Source organism: Erigeron canadensis, chromosome 3 (assembly GCF_010389155.1).
Source record: "Erigeron canadensis isolate Cc75 chromosome 3, C_canadensis_v1, whole genome shotgun sequence".
Classification (NCBI taxonomy): domain Eukaryota; kingdom Viridiplantae; phylum Streptophyta; class Magnoliopsida; order Asterales; family Asteraceae; genus Erigeron; species Erigeron canadensis.
In genome coordinates, this window is record NC_057763.1 from 33,754,814 (window position 1) to 33,775,853 (window position 21,040).

Below are 21,040 nucleotides of genomic sequence, written 5' to 3' on the forward strand. Positions count from 1 at the left end.
GAGCACATCGAATAGAACGAATAAGAGGTAGAAACAAGTTTATTGCAGTAGGTGATTGGTTCGTTTTAGCAGCCGCAGGTAAGATTCGTTTGTCTTTGTTGTTTGTTTTTTACATCCATAGTAGAGTATTATATTATACTAATAATATGGACTTGTATATTTAAAAGTGATGGATAACAAGTTGAGGAAAGACAAAAGTTATAAATTTCCATCATGATCTAGTCGTGTGATGGTGGCTTATTTATAAACAATTTTATAAAGTTTATATATTTTATATATCCTAGCTACAATATACTATGTATAGTAATAATAATAAAAAGATGTTTGTTGTGTCATGGGGCTAGGTGTCCAACAAAAAGAGAAAAAGATAAGGTGGTATATGCACAACTAAAAGTCCATGATTTGCAACTATCTTGGTCAGGAGCTATATAAATATAAACAAGCATAGAGGTACTTGTGACTAGTAAATTAAAAAAGGAACAAAAGCCCCTTTTCTCTTTTGATGTGGATCGATCAAACCAAGAAACAAACAAATTATTTTGTTTGTTGTTTATTCAAATTTAAAGAAAGGCTTGTTACAGGAAAAGTATATATTTAATTTATATATAGATATGTTTGAATTCTATTTAGTTTCTTACAAGAGTCATGTATATTTTAATATTAATTGATAAGGTGTTTTGACTTAGTTTGATTTCTTAGTCAAACAAACTAAATAAACTAAATACTGATTCGGTTGTTGTATGAGTAATTTGACAGCAAAGTTAAAAGTTATTGTTTTTGGTTTATGTTTTTTTGGATCGTTCGAATTAAGGAGCATAGCCGTACGTAATTTTAATTTAAATTATATGTGTAAATTAGATATATTAGCCAACTCAAATTATAATAGCGTCTTAATATCATGTAACTATATAGGTATTTGGACATTGACGGAATAACAAGTTTGAGTTACATATTTACCCTACTCGAGGTAAGATAACATCTTTCGTCACCTGATGGTACAACAAAACATAGTTTTTATAAGTTAAACCCCCCAAATAAATATAATTGCATGTTTTTATGATTATGAGATTATATGGGAGGTTCTCATGGGATATGTATAATTACCATTGATGATTAATGGTAAGTTATGTAAGTTTTAACGGTATGAAGATATGCATGTGATATGAAATGATTTAATGCTATGATTATATGAATGTTTGCATGGCTTGAACACCTAGTCACTAGACATATGAATAGGATTGCCATGTCACGTGCACGTTTAAGGGCCCTAAAAGTAAAGATAATTTTATGTGATTAGTTTAGGTGAAAGTTAGCCTAAGCTAATATAATTAAGAAGTCTCGAGCATATGTAAAGTCTTGTGTTAAGCTTAACCCGTGCTAGTTCCTCGGAGCTAGGGCGTACGTGGTCACGTGGTTTGGGAATCATGATACCTCCCGTGGCATAATTATGTTTGAGTATTCCGGGTGGAGTAACTAACCACCAATGCGTAAAGGTATAAACGGTTTATTCAGTTTGATAGACATTGTCTTTCCTTAACGACGCCGATGGACCACCTTATGGTTTACCCATCATGTCGGGTGTGAGGACTCCATGTATGGTCTATGACCGCCTACACACAACCCTACATCCCCATGTAAGTGGCATAAGTCACTTAGCCTATGTCTAGGGAAAGATATAAAGTAATGAAAGAAAGATATGAAAGAAAAGTAGGCACATTAGGTATATGATGATCCTATTGTGTTATATGCTATGTATGTGATATTAACTCTTATGACACGTTTTTGTTAATATATTATGAAATGGCAAATGTTTTCAAATCATGTTATCTTACTTAGCTAATTTATTAGCTAACACTTGTTCTTTTGAAAATGTTGTGCCTTCAGGATAAGCAAGTTTGAGCTAGGAAAGGATTAGCTCGGTGAGATGGGTATAAGTAATAAAGAAGATTAGCATTAGACATTGAATGCTTAGACTTCACCTTTTAGCCATTGTTTGGCTACTTTAATTACGATTTATGATGCATGTAATAATGATGGCATTTATGTTGGTGCCATGACTTGGATTTTACTTTTATTATTTTGATGATGCACATTAGTAACACCATTTATGAAAGGTACCATCCGTTACGGATGGGGCAGTTTTTAAATTCCGCTACATTTTAAACGTTGTTTGGCAAAGTTTTTGAAAATCCAGGTTTTTAAATGACGGGTGTTACACCTTGGTCGCACAAAGCCTTCTCCATTTGCATTCACATCCTCTTCTTCATTTTTCTTTTCATTTTCATTCTCAACATTCTCCTCTTCAACTTCCGGTTCTTCTTGAGGACCTCTAGCATCCATGGCCATTTGAATTCGGGCCACTAGATCCGGCATGAGATCATTTAGGGCTTGAGTGATAACCTCGGTTGATACCCGAGGGTTTGCACTACCCCTGCCACCTCGGCCACCACGACCTCCTCTACCACCAAGCCCTCCTCTACCACCACGCCCACCTACATTTGCCTCTTGTTCATCTTGACGTTGGGGATTTCTCACGACTCTCTTCGGTCTAACCATAGTCCTGAGCACACGTGTTAGATTAGCAAGTTAGTTCTCACAATTCACGCACACGAGTTAGCCGAAAATAAACTATCACAAAACAAACATTTCATATCTAGGGTTTCCCTAGACCGTCTAACATGCATATTTCTACGAGGATTTTATCATGACAGTAATCTAAGGCTTCATCGATCATACCATTCACAATCAACCATGCAATCACGAATCATTCAACATAATATAAAAGGGGTCAAGTCATAACAAGGCGGGTAAAGCATAGTCCGAATCTTAACTTCAACATTCAACACATTAAAAGTGTTTGTATACAGGGTGTACCAGCGGCTAACCCTCCACACCGTTAATATATTGAATGGATGTCGGGATTTGATTCCGTTATGTTCTCTAAGTATTGGTCAGGTATGTATACAGAGTGTACCAGCAACTAACCCTCCACCTAACCAACACTCATCAAACATACCGGGTTTCCTACTATACTTCATCCACAATGCGCAATCCACGAGACCATTAACTTTATATGACATAGGATAACCATAAATTTGTTGATCAGGCGCCTCTAGGTTTACCGAATGTCATACTCCGTTAATACCCTCATTTCACTTTGCTAGGGTTAAACAATAAACTATAAGAATATACGTTAACGTTCGTTCGACAAGTCACGGGGTATCCCGACACTAACACATACGTCAAGAAAGTCATCATATAACAATCAAGTCATAAGAAACTTACGAACTCCGTTTAAACAAGTTTTTATGCATCATACAATTCACGTTGCACACAAAATTTCCTATCATGCATGCTAATTATGAAATAAGGGTGCAATGGCTATAAGCTAGGTCAATCCACCTAACTCTCTACAACCATGGCTCTGGTACCATTCTGTAACACCCCAACAAGGCGGAATCATGAGGGTTACGTACTAAGCACAACACGACATGGAAATTAAGTAGAGACAAGTCTAGATGCACTTAATAGGATTGGAAATCCATACAATCATTCAATTACAATCCCGAAATCTTACAAAAATACATAAGGAGCATGACTATCAAACGTTTACAAAAGATAGCACAAAAGATGGCATATCATCCTAAGCATAACCCATAAGCGGGAACTATAAATCACGGATCCATGATAAAGTCCAAGTCCAATCCTAGCATGCAAACAATCAATCATCATCCAACATGTCTTTGATTCACCTGTTCACCTGAAAAGTGTACTAAAACGGGTCAACATAAAATTGGTGAGTTCGTAGGTTTAAATAATAAAAATCAAGTGTTGGGATAACAACCGTTAACGATATACGAGGATTAGGATACCTAATCACGTCCAAGGAACCCTAAAAGGGTTTCACGTTATCAAAAGTCAACACAAGTCAAAATCAACGTCCAATAATCGTCCATATGCATGCAATATCGTCCTCATTTAGTTTAAACAACCCATATCCACGGTAATGATCATACCGGGTGTGGATTCGTCAATCCACCGTCCACGTCCACGTCCATATATATATGAATAACATAACGTCTTATATAATATACAACAACGACCATCATCACACATATACGTCCATTAACACATACTACAAGTAAACAATTAGATAACTAACGCCTCGTTCCATATCATAACAAAGTATATCAACCGACAACGTTTAAACGACCAGGTACACTTTCCACCCCAAATAATGTAAACATAGGGGCTACAAAACTCACCTTGGTCGGCAAAAGTAGTTAAGATCGAGCTAAGGTGAGTTTATAGATCTTCAATGTCCGCCACGTATCCACAATCTACCATTATATATAATATATGCATTATTACGCGGTAAGCTAAACTCTAATTTCCTTGGAGAAAGATAGTTATTATTATTATAGTTACTAGATTAGTTAGATTGGATATTAAAACACAAACTTTTGATGTATTAAGATGGATTTATGATGATTTTTGGTGGTGGTTGAAAGAGAGAAAGGAAGAGTAAATGAGAGGTGAGAGAGATGGATAGGGAAAGGATAAGGAGGGGAAAATGTGAGAATGGGTGTGGGAGTGTGAGATGGGGGCCGGCCTAGGGGGCTTCCAAAATGGCTTCCGCTCCACTAAATTCGACAAATAGCTAAACGTTAACCATTTAAACGCTAAAACAAGACCGTAAACACAATTAGACTTAACGTTACGTTACTATATGACAAAACATTTGATAATCCATATAAGCCAATAAAATCGTTCATTTTCATTTACGTTCAATTACAAGTCAACTAAGTCAAAGATCACGAATGTTATATAGATAGTTTACAAAAAAGACGATACTCTGAAGGACATTTGTGGACTAGACCATATAATGAAATCAATTGGAAAGCTATGCGAAATAAAAGAGTCATTATCTACCATCCAACATTGTAATGCTAAGTTCATTTGTAGAACTTGTTCCATGTGAGCTTGAAGAATGTGTGGCATCCTCTGTAACTTTTTCTATGAAGAAACCTGGTTTCTCGGGCGAAGGCAATGGGCTCTCGCCCCCTAACATCATAATCACAGAAGTCATAGTCGGTCTGTCTTCTGGTCGACGTTGAACACACAGCAAACCCACATGGATTGATCGCAGAACTTGAGATGCATTGATTGATTCACGTAAACAATCGGCAACTAGTTCCAGGGATCTGCCTTCTTGATGGAGTACCCATGCCTATCAAGAACACAGAACAAATATAATCATTATTTTGTTGTATTGAAAATTTCAAAAAACGCGGGGGGTTCTCATTTTTTGCTTAGTTAACCAACTTTATTTGCACTTTACATGTCCAATAAGGCCGTTGCTATGTTCTTTGTGGACGAATCCTCTGTTTTTCTCTCCACACACAAGTTCCAGCATTAAAACACCAAAGCTATATACATCAGATTTTACTGAAAAGATACCGTTCCCTGCATATTCGGGAGACATGTAGCCACTGCAGAAAATTAAGTTGATGTGAGCGATTAGTATAAAAAATCAGTGTGGAATGTGGTTAGGGTCAATGAATCTCACTATGTTCCAACTATCCTGTTTGTGTTTGCCTCCATTTGATTTCTCCAAAGCTTCTAGCCATGCCAAAATCTGATATCTTTGGGTTCATATCCGAGTCAAGCAAAATATTACTAACTTTGAGATCTCTATGGATGATTCTGAGCCGAGAGTCCTGGTGAAGATAAAGAAGCCCACGAGCAATTCCGTTGATAATGCGGTAACGTGCAGACCAATCAAGTAGTTTGCTTTGAGTATTATCTGTAAATCATTGGAATTTTAGCCCTTTTTTTTCCAGTTAGCTAACAAACTTTTCAGTTGTATCTCTCTTAACGATAGTGTGCAACTCAAATACCGAATGCAACGATAAATTCTTCTTAGATTATGTTAGACGTGCCAAAATTTACCTTATGATGATAATTCCATACAATATAGGTTCTCAAAATGATTTGCATAAAATAAAAAATGGTAAGGTTTAGAAAATTCTCATATTACTATAATGAGTTTAAAGAGATAATTTTATATATCGGATAACCCAAAAAAAGAAAGAAATGAAATGGTAAAGAAAAATAAACAAATGGAAAAATATCTTGTTATTTCATATTATTATCCCTTATTACTGATTTATAATTGCATTTACCGAATATGAAGGTGTCAAGTCCTTTATTTGGCATGTATTCATATATCAACATCTTTTCAGCTCCCTTGATGCAGCATCCCAGGAGCTTGACGAGATTTCGGTGTTGCAATTTAGATATGAACATGACTTCATTTTTGAATTCGTGAAGTCCTTGATTGGATGTTTTTGCTAGCCGCTTCACTGCTATTTCCTGTCCGTCTTCAAGTACACCCTGAAATATACGACTATACGAGTAACTTCTTAAGCTTTTGGCATAAAATTCCTTCTAAACTTCAAAGCTAATCTCATAGACCAAAACACGGGCCATTCAGTTTTTGGTATTCCCAAAAATCTGACCTAAACCCTCCCATGCTCACCCCTAAACTGGTATATGAGGTGGCCAAAAGAAATAGTAGATTGTGAGTTCGAGTCACATTAGGGACAAATATGTGAAACTGATGTGTGTGAAAAAAAAAAAGTTATTGTAAAGCATGATCATCAGATGTAGTTCACATAAGTTCATGGGTTCATTTCATACCTTGTAAACAGGTCCAAAGCCACCCTCTCCCAGCTTATTTGTCACTGAAAAATTGTTGGTAGCTTTGATTAATGTAGACAAGCTGAACAGTAGTAGCTCTAGATCATTATCACCGTTATTATTTTCACGATCATGTCCAGACTCGTTTCCATTTGTCTCTGCAAAAAAAGTTATCGTTATTATTATATAGGATTACTAATGCTTATACACTAAGTGGCAAGATGGGTGGGTAGCTAGGGTTACGGTCAAAACAATAACTTTTTTTGTTTTCGGGGTTGGAACAGGTTTTATTGGTTGACCAGAAATACATTTTATCCAGAAATAAATTTTAAATAATAAGTTATATCTCTAAGGGGTTGTTTGGTTCACTGATCTATGTGAATTTGGGGAAATGAAATTCCTTCAAAATCTTTGAAACAAATGGCCCAAAATATGGTTAAAAGAAGTCTTTTTCTTTTTGTAAACTGGTCTTATGCAGTCCAAATACACTCAAAAACAATTTGACCCATTTCCTGAAGCTATTTGCTTTCATCCGTTATATAGAGATATAACATATCGAAGTAGCCCACCCATGAACGAGCAGAGGGTTTGACCTATAGCAAATGATACTTGGTATTCAACCTAGCTCCTACCTTCTTGCTTTTGCCTAGTCCTTTTAGACCGATGAAGCACATATAATGAGACTAGTAAAACCAGAACTACAGAGGCTATAGGGACAATAACTCGTACTCGTCTCCCAGCACTTGAGCTTTTACTGTTGTCTGTTGAGGGTATAACAAAACATAGATTCATTAGACATGCATTATATAGTCAGATATTGATAAGAAAAATAAACTATAGTTTTGATGTACCTAGCTCTGAAGATGGAAATCGTATGTAAAGACTGTCCCCATATTCGTCAAAACTTCTGATATCAATTAGGTCACCAAACCATAGCAAGCAACCACTTCCAGTTCCGGAGATATTTGAATTTGTGTAAGCAGTACAGGAACAATTGCTTTTACACATCCTTCCACATTCTTCAATAGTCATGGACTGGTTATACCAAGACCATTGAGTGTCGGGTAACTTCAAATTTGAGAACTTCTTGAACCCTTCCCCAGGTTCACAAATTAAAGGGGTCGTACGTCGACACCCTTGTGACCAATCACCAACCCTCCACAGTTCTGGTGAAGTGGGTTCAAACCCCTTCAAACAGTCACAAACAGGGGTGTTATTAATGTCACAGCTCCCAAATGGGCCACACACATTGTAATGGTCACAGTGATCCTTCTCTAGCGTCCAATAAATGTTCCATTCTTGCGTGCTATCAATCCATAACAAACGCTCCAAAATACCATTAGGCTGCAACACTAATCTTGTGTAAACTGAATCAGTTAAAAGATTATATTGGTAGTAAAGTTCTTTTTGATTTAGAACAAAATCAAAGCTGAAAATTTTGTTCTGTTTCAGTACTTGAATTCCAGTAAACCTGAGTCCATTCCATGGACCTGCTCTGAACGTTATACCCTCGCCATTTGTTACAATCGTCTGAGGGAAACCTTTCTTATCAAGCCAGCAGGAAAACTCACCGGCAGCAGGATCATCGCTGGATTTCCATGCTGTGTACTGTCTTTGAAACCCGGTAACCAAATTCCAGCCATGCTTCATTCCTGGAAGTAAAGTGTCAGTCATATAGTCAAAACTTTGCCATATAGGATTTTCTTGTTTGGTATCAGCTTCTTCGCAAATTATAAAGTTGCCCGTGTCTAGAAGCTGAGCAAGAGGATTCCTCACCGACCTCGTTGATGAGTTTGAAGATGACCATATCTGCTTATTATTCATTGCATCCCGGATCACTAAAACTCCATGGATGGTGAGAGTTAGCTCGCTGGAGTTATCTGTGATTGGCGTGTTTCTGTTGGCTACCCATACAACAGTCCTGGTCTTGTTGGATATTTTCTTGTACCAAATTCCGACATAATAATTTGTGGAGTTACGAGTGCTGAAGAAACCAAGTTCGAATGTTTCTTTTGGTGAAACGATGGTTTGACCCTGTTTAATGGTTTGATTTGCAGACAAGGTGTTTACAGATTGTGTACAAGTTACTGACGAAAGAAGGACAATACGTAAGGCAATCAGTAACTTGGTTTTTGTACAAATCATGTTGAAATTACTCTTGTTAACATCACAATATACTTTTACAATGATTAGATATGTGTGTGTATGTGTATATTTGTAGCTACTTTTGAGGGTATTCTGTTTTCATATAAGTGAGTCTCAATATTAAAATAACAATCTTTCCTATTAGTTTATCAAACTATTAACACATTCATTCCTTTTTTTTTTTTAACAGAAATGGTGATTGGACTCAGCGGCATGCCTCTTCATCGTCTGGTAGAGATCGACCACGTCATCAGCACAGTCAATCCGAGGGCATGACAGGCGGTGGAAGTCTCACTACCGTTCTAGAGGAAACTAACTAATGCTAGAGAAAACCCTCATGCTCCACCTCATTGACAAAGACTTCCCAATATGTCTTTCAAAGGTTTTGAACCCGTGACTAACATTTGAATAAGGGGTATTAAATGTCCAGTTGGGCTAAATCCCAATTAAGGACATTGACACATTCATTTCTATTATTATTATTTAATTATTATTTATCATATCATGAACAAAGCTGAATGTTTACAAATTACAACAATCAAATCCATATAATTATGAAAATAATATCATTAAAAGCACAACCATACTATCAAGATAACAATAAATAGCAAAAAAATCAATACATCAAGATTGGGACAAAAACACTGTAATATATCGACTAGAATTAAATACTGTACATTACAACCATCACCCGAAAAAGACTTGGTCCATAATTTGACTTTCAAACTCAAAAGTCGTAAGACTTTAATGAAAACATAATATTTACCTAATATAAAGAAGAGGACCAGTGGCTGCTGTTGATTTCTGACAAAACCAATTAAGAACCCACGTCATGTGACTATTGTTTTTGAAAACAAGTCTAAGAACATTTGAAATGGCCTAATAAAAATCAATTTGTAAATCATCTCCAAAAAATCTGTAACATTCCTAAATTTTGACTCATTTCACTTGTAAATTAAACGTGATTAAATGTGAAAGATTTTTGTGAGTTGATATGACTTATGGGCGTCTTGTCGAGTTTTAACGTAACGTTGAGTTTGTTTAGGTGCACGGTTTTGTTTTAGCATTTAAATGATTAACGTTTAGCTATTGGTCGAAGTTAGCGGAGCGGGAGCCACTTTTGGACGCCGGCCCCAACTCCCCCCCTTCCTTTCCCTTTTCATTTCTTTCTTCCTTTTCCTCTCCAAAAGTGAACACCAAAACACCTCTCCCTTCCTTCTAAATTCTTGGATTTTTCTATTATTGTTTGGGCTAGATTAGTGATAAATACTTCATCATCATCATCAACTAAACATCATGTCAAAGGATCAAACCTCCAAGCGCAAGAAATCTCCATCTTTGGGTCAAATTCGGATTCAAGGGCTTTTGGAAGATTTGGTAAGTGAAACCTAACTTATTTTCTCCATTTCATGTCATTAAACATGTTTCCTAGTCAAATATTATGGGTTTTTGCTTGATTTCGGGTCAAAAACGGATTTTGTAACATCCATGAATTTTGACCCGTTGACTTTAAGTGTCATGTTATGAATTATAGTAGTTAAATGACTAATTGTATACTCAATGAGCCGGTTGACGGTATGCTAGATGTAATGTCGTGGGTTTTGAACTAATTAGTTATGTTGACGGGTCAACCAATGGATCAAAGTCTTGACCCATGACCCACCTTAGTCAACCCAACCCCCACCCACCTTATCCTTTCCTTCCTTTATTCTTCTTATCTCTCTCTTCTTTACTCCCAAGAACACACTCTCCTTTCACTCTTTCTCTCTAATTTAATTCATAGTTCATGGAAATTCAAGCTTAGTTAATGCAAGAATAATAAATCTTATCACCATTTTAACTTCATATCAAAAACTTGGGTTCCAAAGTGTAAGAAATGACCTCATTTGAATCAAAATTCGGGTTTGAAGATTTGTGAAGCTTTTGGTAAGTAAATTCTACTCTATGACCTTCACTTCATGTTAGTAAACGTATCTATAGTTGTGCCAAAACATTTTCGGGTCACAAATCGGGCCAAAAGTCGGATTTGGGTTTGTCTAGGGTTAGTAATGGGTTAACCGAATTTGAACTTGAGTTTGGTGTTTTGAAGAAAGATTTTAAAGTGGGTTTGGGTTATTCATGTGTAAACATGCTTAATTATGCTTCATATTGAGTTTTGATGCTTCACAAATCGATTTTGGGTGTCAAAAATGAGTTATGGGTTAGTTTTGGTGTGTTTAGGTCGAAATGGGTTGCTGATGCTGAACTGGGTGAGCTGCTGCGCAGCTAGTTAAGCTGCTGCGCAGCTAGTTAAGCTGCTGCGCAGCTTCACAATTCTGTTTTTCAGCTGCTGCGCAGCTAGTTAAGCTGCTGCGCAGCTTCACGAGTCTGTTTTTCAGCTGCGGCGCAGCGATAAGTTGCGGCGCAGTTGGGGGCTTAAATCACTTAACTTTTTCCTAGCTTTAGTTCTAACATCCTAGGATCGTCCCGACCTTTCCGGAATGTACTCTTATGACCTTATTGGTGCCCTACACATGACAAACGAGTCGTTTAAAGTTGGGTGTCCTCTTTGGAACCTAATTCAAGACATTAACATAAACTAAATAAACATATAACTTATGTTTGAGAATGAGGCGACCTTGGGGCGACTTCATTTTGGTTACAAACTATTACATGACCTCCCTAACGACCATGTTGGGTCCCGAAAGTCTTTCAAAGCCATAAACTAAAGCTAAAACCTAGTTAGAGAGTCGTCTTTGGTGAATAATGCATGTCTTGTATACATTACTAGGTTGTGGACGCGTGGAGCACTATAATCACCTATAATCTCATCTTAATTCGATATTAGCCTCTTTTGCCAATCAAGGTGAGTTCGTATCTCCCTACTCTATTGAGATTCGGGCTGAAAAGTGTACATTGTGTGTTTATTTGTTTGAATTAGTTGTTTGTTGATTGAATGATGATTGATGGATGAATTATTGAATTTTTTTTTGTGTATGTCGGTATTGAGAAAGGTTATATTTAGGTTAGATGTACATACATGGAAGTCGACTTCGCTTTCAAAAGGTTTGAGATGTGGAGGGTTAGCCGCTGGTACACCCTGTATACAAACATCGAGGACTCTTTGAAAGCAAGCCCTCTCAAGTGTATGTATGTATAGTTTGATCATATTGTTGGTTATTGGATGTTGGATTGATGGATTGTTGGGCTTGCATTGTGTTGGTTGCTTTGAGATGATTTGGTTGTCTGTTGAGACAAATGTGTTTATCCAGGTATAGACGTATACACTGGTGTTGGTCATCCGGGTTATAGACGTATATTCGCCGACGTTTTTGAGATGCCACAATGGTCATGGTGATGACCTGTGAGTATCGTTGCATAGATGGCATGATGGCCCTACATATTATATGTATTTTGGTTTGGCATGCATATCATTCACATCATGGCATTGACATTGCATTGATTGTTCTTATACGTTTGTTATATAGTGATGCATTGGTTGGATGACGTGTAAGACTACTTGTATGTGATAATTGTTCTTGTTTTTATGATATGTGGTTATGGTCGGTGGTTCATCTTGGGCCACCACTACGAACTCACCAACCTCGTGTTGACTTGTAGAACACTTTTCAGGTAATCAGGTGGTTCAAGGATGTGATGCATGATCTGGTGTAGCTTTTGGTTTCGGGCATGGACTTTATGGATCAAGGATTCATACGCCCACTTTTGGATTAATGCTTAGGATCGATAGCCATCTCTAGAATTCTCTTTTGTAAACTTTGATGGTCATTTGCTCCTTGTGCATTGTTTGAATATTTGACTTGTTGTGGATTCACCGAATTCATTAATGTCATTTAGTTGCCTACGATAATCCCTCCTTGTGCTATATGATTTCCGTAATATTTCGAGCCCTAGCTCGGGGTGTTACAGATTTGGGTCGATTTAGGGTTTCATTAGGGTTTTGGTTGAATTTGAGGTGAACCCGGATTTGTACGATGTTATGAATCGAATCTATGATAGGGGTTTTGTTTGTTTATGTCAAATGATGTTGGTTTGTGCTTCAAAACATGTCTTGAACCTTCCTTGGTCGACTATGGGGTTAAAATGGGTGTTTTTGGGTCGTTTATGGTGATGAGCTGCTGTTGTTGGGTGCAGATTCTTCTCACTACGGCGCAGTGGGAAGGGTCAGACCCCACTGCGGCGCAGTGGCATTTTTCTGGTCATATGTCAACTTCAAACGCTTATAACTTTTGATCCGTAAGTCCGTTTTAGGCGTATGACCTATCGTTGGAATCGTGAGAGAGTCTACTTTATCATGGTATAATCCTTATAGCTTGAATCTACTGACATTTTCAAAAATGATATGATAAAGTGTCCTTGTTCATATTCGGTTGAACCAATAAGACACTTTAGGGTTGTGACGTAACCGAGTTAAGTCCCAATTGTCCTCTAAGGTTGATTTTCTCTTCTAAAACCTATATAGCGTTTGACACGTGATTTGTAATGTATATGTTTATAGGTGGTGCACTCTAAGCGATTGTTGGACGTTATAACTCGATTATAATATGTACTTAGCTTGCATATCCAATCAAGGTGAGTTTCGTAAACCCTCCCTACTCAATTAAGATTCGGGCTGAAAAGTGTATGTGCTTGTTATTGTTGTTTAATCGATTGATTGATTGTTTGATTAATGTATTGACTTGTTGCTCGGTTAATTATGCTTCCATTTATGAATACTTGTTGTGGTTTGGGTAGTTGTACATACATGGAAGACGGGTATACTTTCAATGAATAGGAGATGTGGTGGGAAGACTGCGGGTAACCCTATATATAAGCATCAATGATTCCTTGAAATTAAAATCGTAAGAAGTGTATGTGCATTGTGTTGTTGATTGATGGAAAACGCTTTGATAAGGATCGGGACATAAGATCTCGCATGATAACATTTTCCCCCTTAACGTATTATAGATTTGTGATGGTGATAACGATTAAGTCCATGTTGATGGCATAACGATAAGCCCACGATTTGTGGCATAACTTTGTTGTTAACGATATTGTTTAACATGTATATTGAATATGAATGCTTAGTTGTAACGGAACGTTGATATTACGCATTTGAAATATATGTAAGTCGTGCCGTGATAATACGCATTTGAAATATATGTAAGTCGTGCCTGGAACGTATTTTACGCATTTGAAATATATGTAAGTCGTGCCTGGAACGTAGTTTACGCATTTGAAATATATGTAAGTCGTGCCTGAACGTATTATATGTATTGTTTATCATGTAAGTCGTGCCGGTTTATCGCGCATTATTTATTATGTAAATTGTGCCATTATAAATATAATTGAACGTAAACGTTGACTTGTATTGATTTATGATAACGTGAAACCTTTTAGGGTTTCCTTGGAACGTGATTAAGTACTCTAATCCTCGTATATCGTTAACGGTTGTTATCCCGACACACTTATTTCCTGTTACTTGTCCCTACGAACTCACCAACTTTATGTTAACCTATTTTAGTACACTTTTCAGGTGAACAGGTAAACTCAAAGATGTATTGGATGATTGATTGCTTAATTATGCTAGAATTGGATTTGGACTCTTCTTGGATCCATGATTCATCATTCCCGATTAGGGTTTTTGCTTAGATGTGATCCGGTTACTTGCACTATTGAATGGTTCGTATGGATTTACTTGATCCTTTTATGCATTTAGTTTTACTCTACATAATTTCCATGTCGTGCTGTGCTTTTCTTGTGATACCCCATGATTCCGCCTTGTTGGGGTGTTACAAAATCAATCAGAATTTAAACTTAAAAGATGAACAATTCACATATGAAACCATCACACTTGGTGTATAATTATTGTACTAACCCAATAGAATTGTCTATTTTTCAACTTATATTGTTTCCCAAGGCAAGATGCAATTTTTTCCATGGAGCTCTTTAACCTCTTTAACAGTCAATTCCTGTATAAATACACGATAACTTAATGAGAAACCATAAATATCAAACTTACCGCATATACATTGCAAATAGACATTTCTGCATAGATTATTTTGCTTTTTAGTACAATGCAGGTCTTAGCATACCAAATTACCAATACCAGGTGTGGTGGTTTGGACCAAATAGTATATTTTTGCAAATATTATTATTGTTGAGTAAATATTTAGTGTTTCAAGTATGATATATGTATAATAGAATAATCATACTGCATTTTTATAATAATCCAACTTTCTACCCATTTGAGACAAAACATAATACAACCTCGCTCAGTCATATGTAAATGTGTTCAAACTGCTGCTCTGGTTTTGATTGACAGAGTAATGTCTGTAAAAGATCAGTTTGAACTAATTCAGATATGCTTTACTCTGTCTCTTTGCGAAAAGGAGTAATTTGACGCTTGAAAATACATACAATTTTGATAAGCAAACAGGAGTAATTCCAAGTGATAAGCATAGTTATGATGTGATAAACATAAACAAGTTTCTATGATGTGAAACACACTATTTTGATAAGTTAGTATACAAGTATACTTGAAAATACAAACAATTCATACACTTTCTATGATGAAATCGATTTGAAAATCTATGGGAGATAAGAAGACACGTCATCTACCATTCAACATTGTGATGCTAAGTTCATTGTTAGAACTGTTTCCGTATGAGCTTGAAGAATGCGAAGTATCGCCCGTAATTATTTCTATGAAAAAACCTGGTTTCTGGGGCGAAGGCAATGAACTCTCGCTCCCTAACATCAGAATCACAGAAGTCATAGCCGGTCTGTCTTCGGGTCGACATTGAACACACAATAAACCCACGTGGATTGATCGCAGAGCTTGAGAGGCATTGATTGATTCACTTAAACACTTGGCAACTAGTTCCTGTGATCTGCCTTCTTTATGGAGCTTCCATGCCTATCAAATACAAAGGAGACAAATAAGCAATATCTTGTTTCCGAATGAAAATTTTCAAAAAACAAAAAAAAGCAGGATGTTTTTATTTTTTTTAGGTAACCAACTTTATTTGCAGTTAATTCATGAAGATGAAGATAGTTACCCAAAACAAACCAAAGTATTTCAAAGCTACCCGCACAAACACTTACATGTCCAATAAGGCTGTTGCTATGTTCTTTGTGGACAAATCCTCTGTTTTTCTCCCCGCACACAAGTTCCAGCATTAAAACACCGAAACTATATACATCAGATTTCATTGAAAAGATACCATTCGATGCATACTCTGGAGACATGTAGCCACTGCAGAAAATTAAGTTAATGTCAGTATATCACTATAAAAATTTATGTGGAATGAGGTTATGGTCAATGAATCTTACTATGTTCCAACCACTCTGGTTGTGTTTTCTTCTATTTGATTTCCTCCAAAGCTTCTAGCCATGCCAAAATCTGATATCTTTGGGTTCATATCCGAGTCAAGCAAAATATTACTAACTTTGAGATCTCTATGGATAATTATGAGCCGAGAGTCCTGGTGAAGATAAAGAAGCCCACGAGCAATTCCATTGATAATTCGGTAACGTGCGGTCCAATCAAGTAGTTTGCTTCGGGTTTGATCTGTGAATCATTTTTGAACTTTAGCCAATTCTCATATTACTATAATGAGTTTACAGGCTAAAATTATGTTATGGTTAAATTTAGCATATACATTACTTAACAAGATTTTGTCGTACTTTTCAACATTCGAGTTAAACTATGGTTAAAACTTAACAAATTTTAAATGTTTATTGGATATCCGAAAAAAAAAAAGGAAAATGTTAACGGAAAAAAAAACAAATGGAAAAAAATGTTGTTATTTCGTATCATTATCTTTTTATTACTCGTATTTATTTCTAATTGCACTTACCAAATATGAAGGTATCGAGCCCTTTATTTGGCATGTATTCATATATCAACATCTTTTCAGCTCCCTCGATGCAGCAACCCAAGAGCTTGACGAGATTTCGGTGTTGCAATTTAGATATTAACATGACTTCATTCTTGAATTCTGGGAGTCCTTGATTGGATGTTTTCGCTAGCCGCTTCACTGCTATTTCTTGCCCATTTTCAAGTACACCCTGAAATATTCACAATCCTTCCTTTAAACTTCTATGATTTCATCTTTTATGTGTTACTGTATTTCATTTTGGACATACTAGCTCGGTTGTTAATTGTTATGTATGATGTTTTCAGTAATCCTGTAATATGTATCCTTCGATACATTATCTCTACAATCTTCTTAGAAAATATATCCTATAGATAGGACCATTCAAATCATTCGAGTAGTTATTAAATTAATAGTTACCCCATTTTGTTAGAAATGGATTTTCGACTTTCGTGGCAATAATGGACCAAAGGACTCTTGTCGTATGGATCACAGGGGACTCTCAGTTTTAAATATTCATAGAAAGCCGACCTAAACCCACCATGCTCACCCCTACAATTGGTATTTCAGGTGGCCTAAACAAAACAGTAGGTTGTGAGCAGAGTCACATTAGGGACAACTGACTTTCTAGAAGGAAAAAGAAAACTTATTGTAATGCATGATCATCTGATGTGCTACTGATATGAACCAAACTGATTATGCAGAAGAAACAGAAGTAACACAGCAGTAAATTGAAAGAAACGATAATTGAGTGATAGGTAAATAACTGGATTAGAGCTCCAGCAACTCGACAACTGGTTTTAGTCCAGCAATTTCTAATAGTTCATAGAGAACCAACACATATTTTCCTGCCTAAACACAATGGCTGCAAGGCCTTATTAATAGACTTAACCTAACACTAACCTAACTTGGTGAACAAGTAGTTACCAAGAATAAGAAACAATTATTAAAAAACACACTTAACACCCTTATACTTTTATTTTATATCATTCCAGCAGATTCATATCAGCTACACAGAAGTTCAATGGTTCATTTTCTACCTTGTAAACAGGTCCAAAACCGCCTTCTCCAAGCTTATTTGTTATTGAAAAATTGTTTGTAGCTTTGATTAAGGTAGGCAAGCCGAATAGTGGTAGCTCTAGATCCTTATCACCTTTATCATATTCACGATCATTTCCAGACTCGTTTCCATCTGTCCCTGCAAAAGCTGGTAATCTTATATTCATTAAATAGGATTATTAATGCTTATACATTGAAGTGGCAAAATGGGTGGGTAGCTTGGGTTACGGGTCAAAACAATAACTTTTTTTTGTTTTTGGGGTTGGAACACACAATGTTGTATTGGTTGACCGAAAATACATTTTATCCAAACATCTAAGTTTTAAATAATAGATTATGTCTCTACTCTGGTTAACAGAAGTCCCCCTTCTGGTAAATAGGTCTTGTTCAGTCCAAATACACATTTGGCAAAAATTTGACCCTATTCCTTAAAGCTTTTTACTTTCATCCGTTTGATAGATAATAATATAGAAGTAGCCGACCCATGAACGAGTATAGGTTGGGACTTTTAGCAAATGACACTTGGTGTACAACCTCAGCTCCTACCTTCTTGTTTTTGCTTGTTCCTTATAGAGCGATAAAGCAAGTATAGAGTGAATAGTAAAACAAGAGCTACAGAGGCTATAGGGACAATAACTCGTACTCGTCTCCCAGCACCTGAGCTTTCTGTTGAGAGTATGTCAATACATAAGTTCATTAGACAGGCATATATATATATAGTCAGATTTTGGTAAGAAAATAAACTACAGTATTGATTTACCTAGCTCTGAAGGTGGCAATCGTATGAAAAGACTGTCCCCGTTTTCGTCAAATTTTCTGATATCATTCAGGTCACCAAACCATAGCAAGCAGCCACTCCCAGTCCCGGAGATATTCGAATTTGTGTAAGCAGTACAGGAACAATTGCTTTTACACATCCTTTTACATTCTTTAATGGTCATGGACTGGTTATACCAAGACCATTGAGTGTCAGGTAACTTCAAATGCAAGTACTTCTTGAACCCTTCCTTGGGTCCACAATTCAAAGGGGTTGTACGCCGACACCCTTGTGACCAATCATCAACCCTCCACTGTTCTGGTGAAGTGGGTTCAAACCCCTTTAAACAATCACAAACAGGGTTGTTGTTAATGTCGCAGCTGGCAAATGGCCCACACACATTGTAATGGTCACAATGATCCTTCTCTAGTTGCCAATAAATGTCCCATTCTTGCGTGCTATCAATCCATAACAAACGCTCTAAAAAACCACTAGGCTGCAACACCACCCTCGTATAAACTGAATCACTTATGAGATTATACTGGTAGTAGATTTCTTTTTTATTCAGAACAAAGTCATATCTGAAAAGTGGGTTCGGTTTCAGTACTTGAATTCCACTAAACCTGAGTCCGTTCCATGGACCTGCTCTGAACGTTACTTCCTCGCCATTAGTTACAATCGTCTGAGGGAAACCTTTCTTATCAAGCCAGCAGGAAAACTCACCGGCAGCAGGATCATCGCTGGATTTCCATGATGTGTAGTGACTTTGAAACCCGGTGACCAAATTCCAGCCATGCTTCATTCCTGGAAGTAAAGTGTCAGTCATGTAGTCGAAGCTTTGCCATATAGGATTTTCTTGTTTTGCATCAGCTTCCTCGCAAATTATAAAGTTCCCGGTGTCTAGAAGCTGACCAAGAGGATTCCTCACCGACCTCGTTGATGAGTTTGAAGAGGACCATACCTGCTTATCATTCATTCCATCCCGGATCACTAAAACTCCATGGATGGTGAGAGTTAACTTGCTAAAGTTATTGGTGAGTGGTGTGTTTCTGTTAGCTACCCATACGACGGTCTTGGTCCTGTTGGAGATTTTCTTGTACCAAATTCCGACATAATAATTTGTGGAGTTACGAGTGTTAAAGAAACCAAGTTCGAATGTTTCTTTTGGAGAAACGATGGAATCACCGTGTTTAATGATTTGATTTGCAGACAAGGTGTTTACGGATGGTGCACAAGTTACTGATGCACAAAGTAGAATATGTAAGGCAAACAACAACTTGATTTTTGTAGGAACCATGTTTAAAATACTCTGGTAAACGTTGCAATACTTTCACAGTACCTATATAATATATATATATAAGATGAAAAATGTGTAGCTACTTTCGAGGGTATTCGTGGAAGTTGACTCCTTAGTCTTGATGTATCATCGTCTACGTACTATTTTCTTTAGGTTCCCTCCTTGAAAAGGAATATTAACTATTGTTTCATTTTCGACCACACATGACTACATGTTCCTTTCTTATTCAACACTCTGTACCGTGGTTTATACTCTACTATAGTTTGATACTACATTTAGATAAATCCTCCTGTATTATTATGTATGTGTATATATATATATATATGTATGTATGTATGTGAACTGGATCATATCAGAAATATCGAACTATATTTTAAAGGGTCAAGTGCGCCACGTGTAAGTTTTTGATTGGTCGGTCATAGCTAATTACATGATTTGAACATTATTGCTAAGTTAGTGCATAAAATAAAGGCGTTCGATAGTCGTCTGTGCATACTATAACTTTTTGTGAATAGTTAATAACATTATGGTGCACTTGTCCCTATTTTAAATCATATCACACAGTTTAAGGCCAAGGACGTCTAGCTTGATTGCTGATGGATAGAACATCTAATTTGCCACAACAAGGTCTTTAGATTCGAGTCTGACCCCATAGCCACATCCACTGACTGAGGCAGGTAGGACCTCCATATTTGAATAGACGATTATATATGGGTCAATTTGGGTTGCCTATTCTCAACCTATTTGCGATAAATGTCCGGTAATTTTTGTGAGGCATACTCAAATGTGCATACTTGGTAATTATGAATACATATTATGCATGTGAAAATAGTTAGTTTATTACTATGTTTTTTATTTGAACATTCAATGACAGGGCCGCTCATCCCAACGGTCGTTACGCCCATTTTGGGACGAATGTCACGGAAAACCCTCTAATAGCCCGCAAAACTATTTGTTTGATAATTAAGAAGTGAAGAAACTCATAAAACATTGACAATGAAAGAAAAGTCATACGAGGATGGAGTCTTTGGACTCGTGAAAGGGAAGCGTAGAAGGAGTCCATTCATGGGGGGCAAAACTAAGTCAAGATCAGGCATAAAAACAAAGCCCAAGCCAAACATAGGTGTGGTGTCTAAATGGCCCAAAAATTGTGAAGCGTTCCAAGTACGTGAGAACACTTTTTAAGAAGGGAAAAAAAGGAAATACAATATTAGAATTCCT

At 36.7% G+C, this 21,040-nt stretch overlaps 1 pseudogene; it reads right to left on the reverse strand.

Annotated features, from left to right (window-relative positions):
* Positions 1-4,754: 4,754 nt before the first annotated feature.
* On the reverse strand, positions 4,755-19,826 carry LOC122592305 (annotated as a pseudogene).
* Between the last annotated feature and the right edge of the window lie 1,214 nt (positions 19,827-21,040).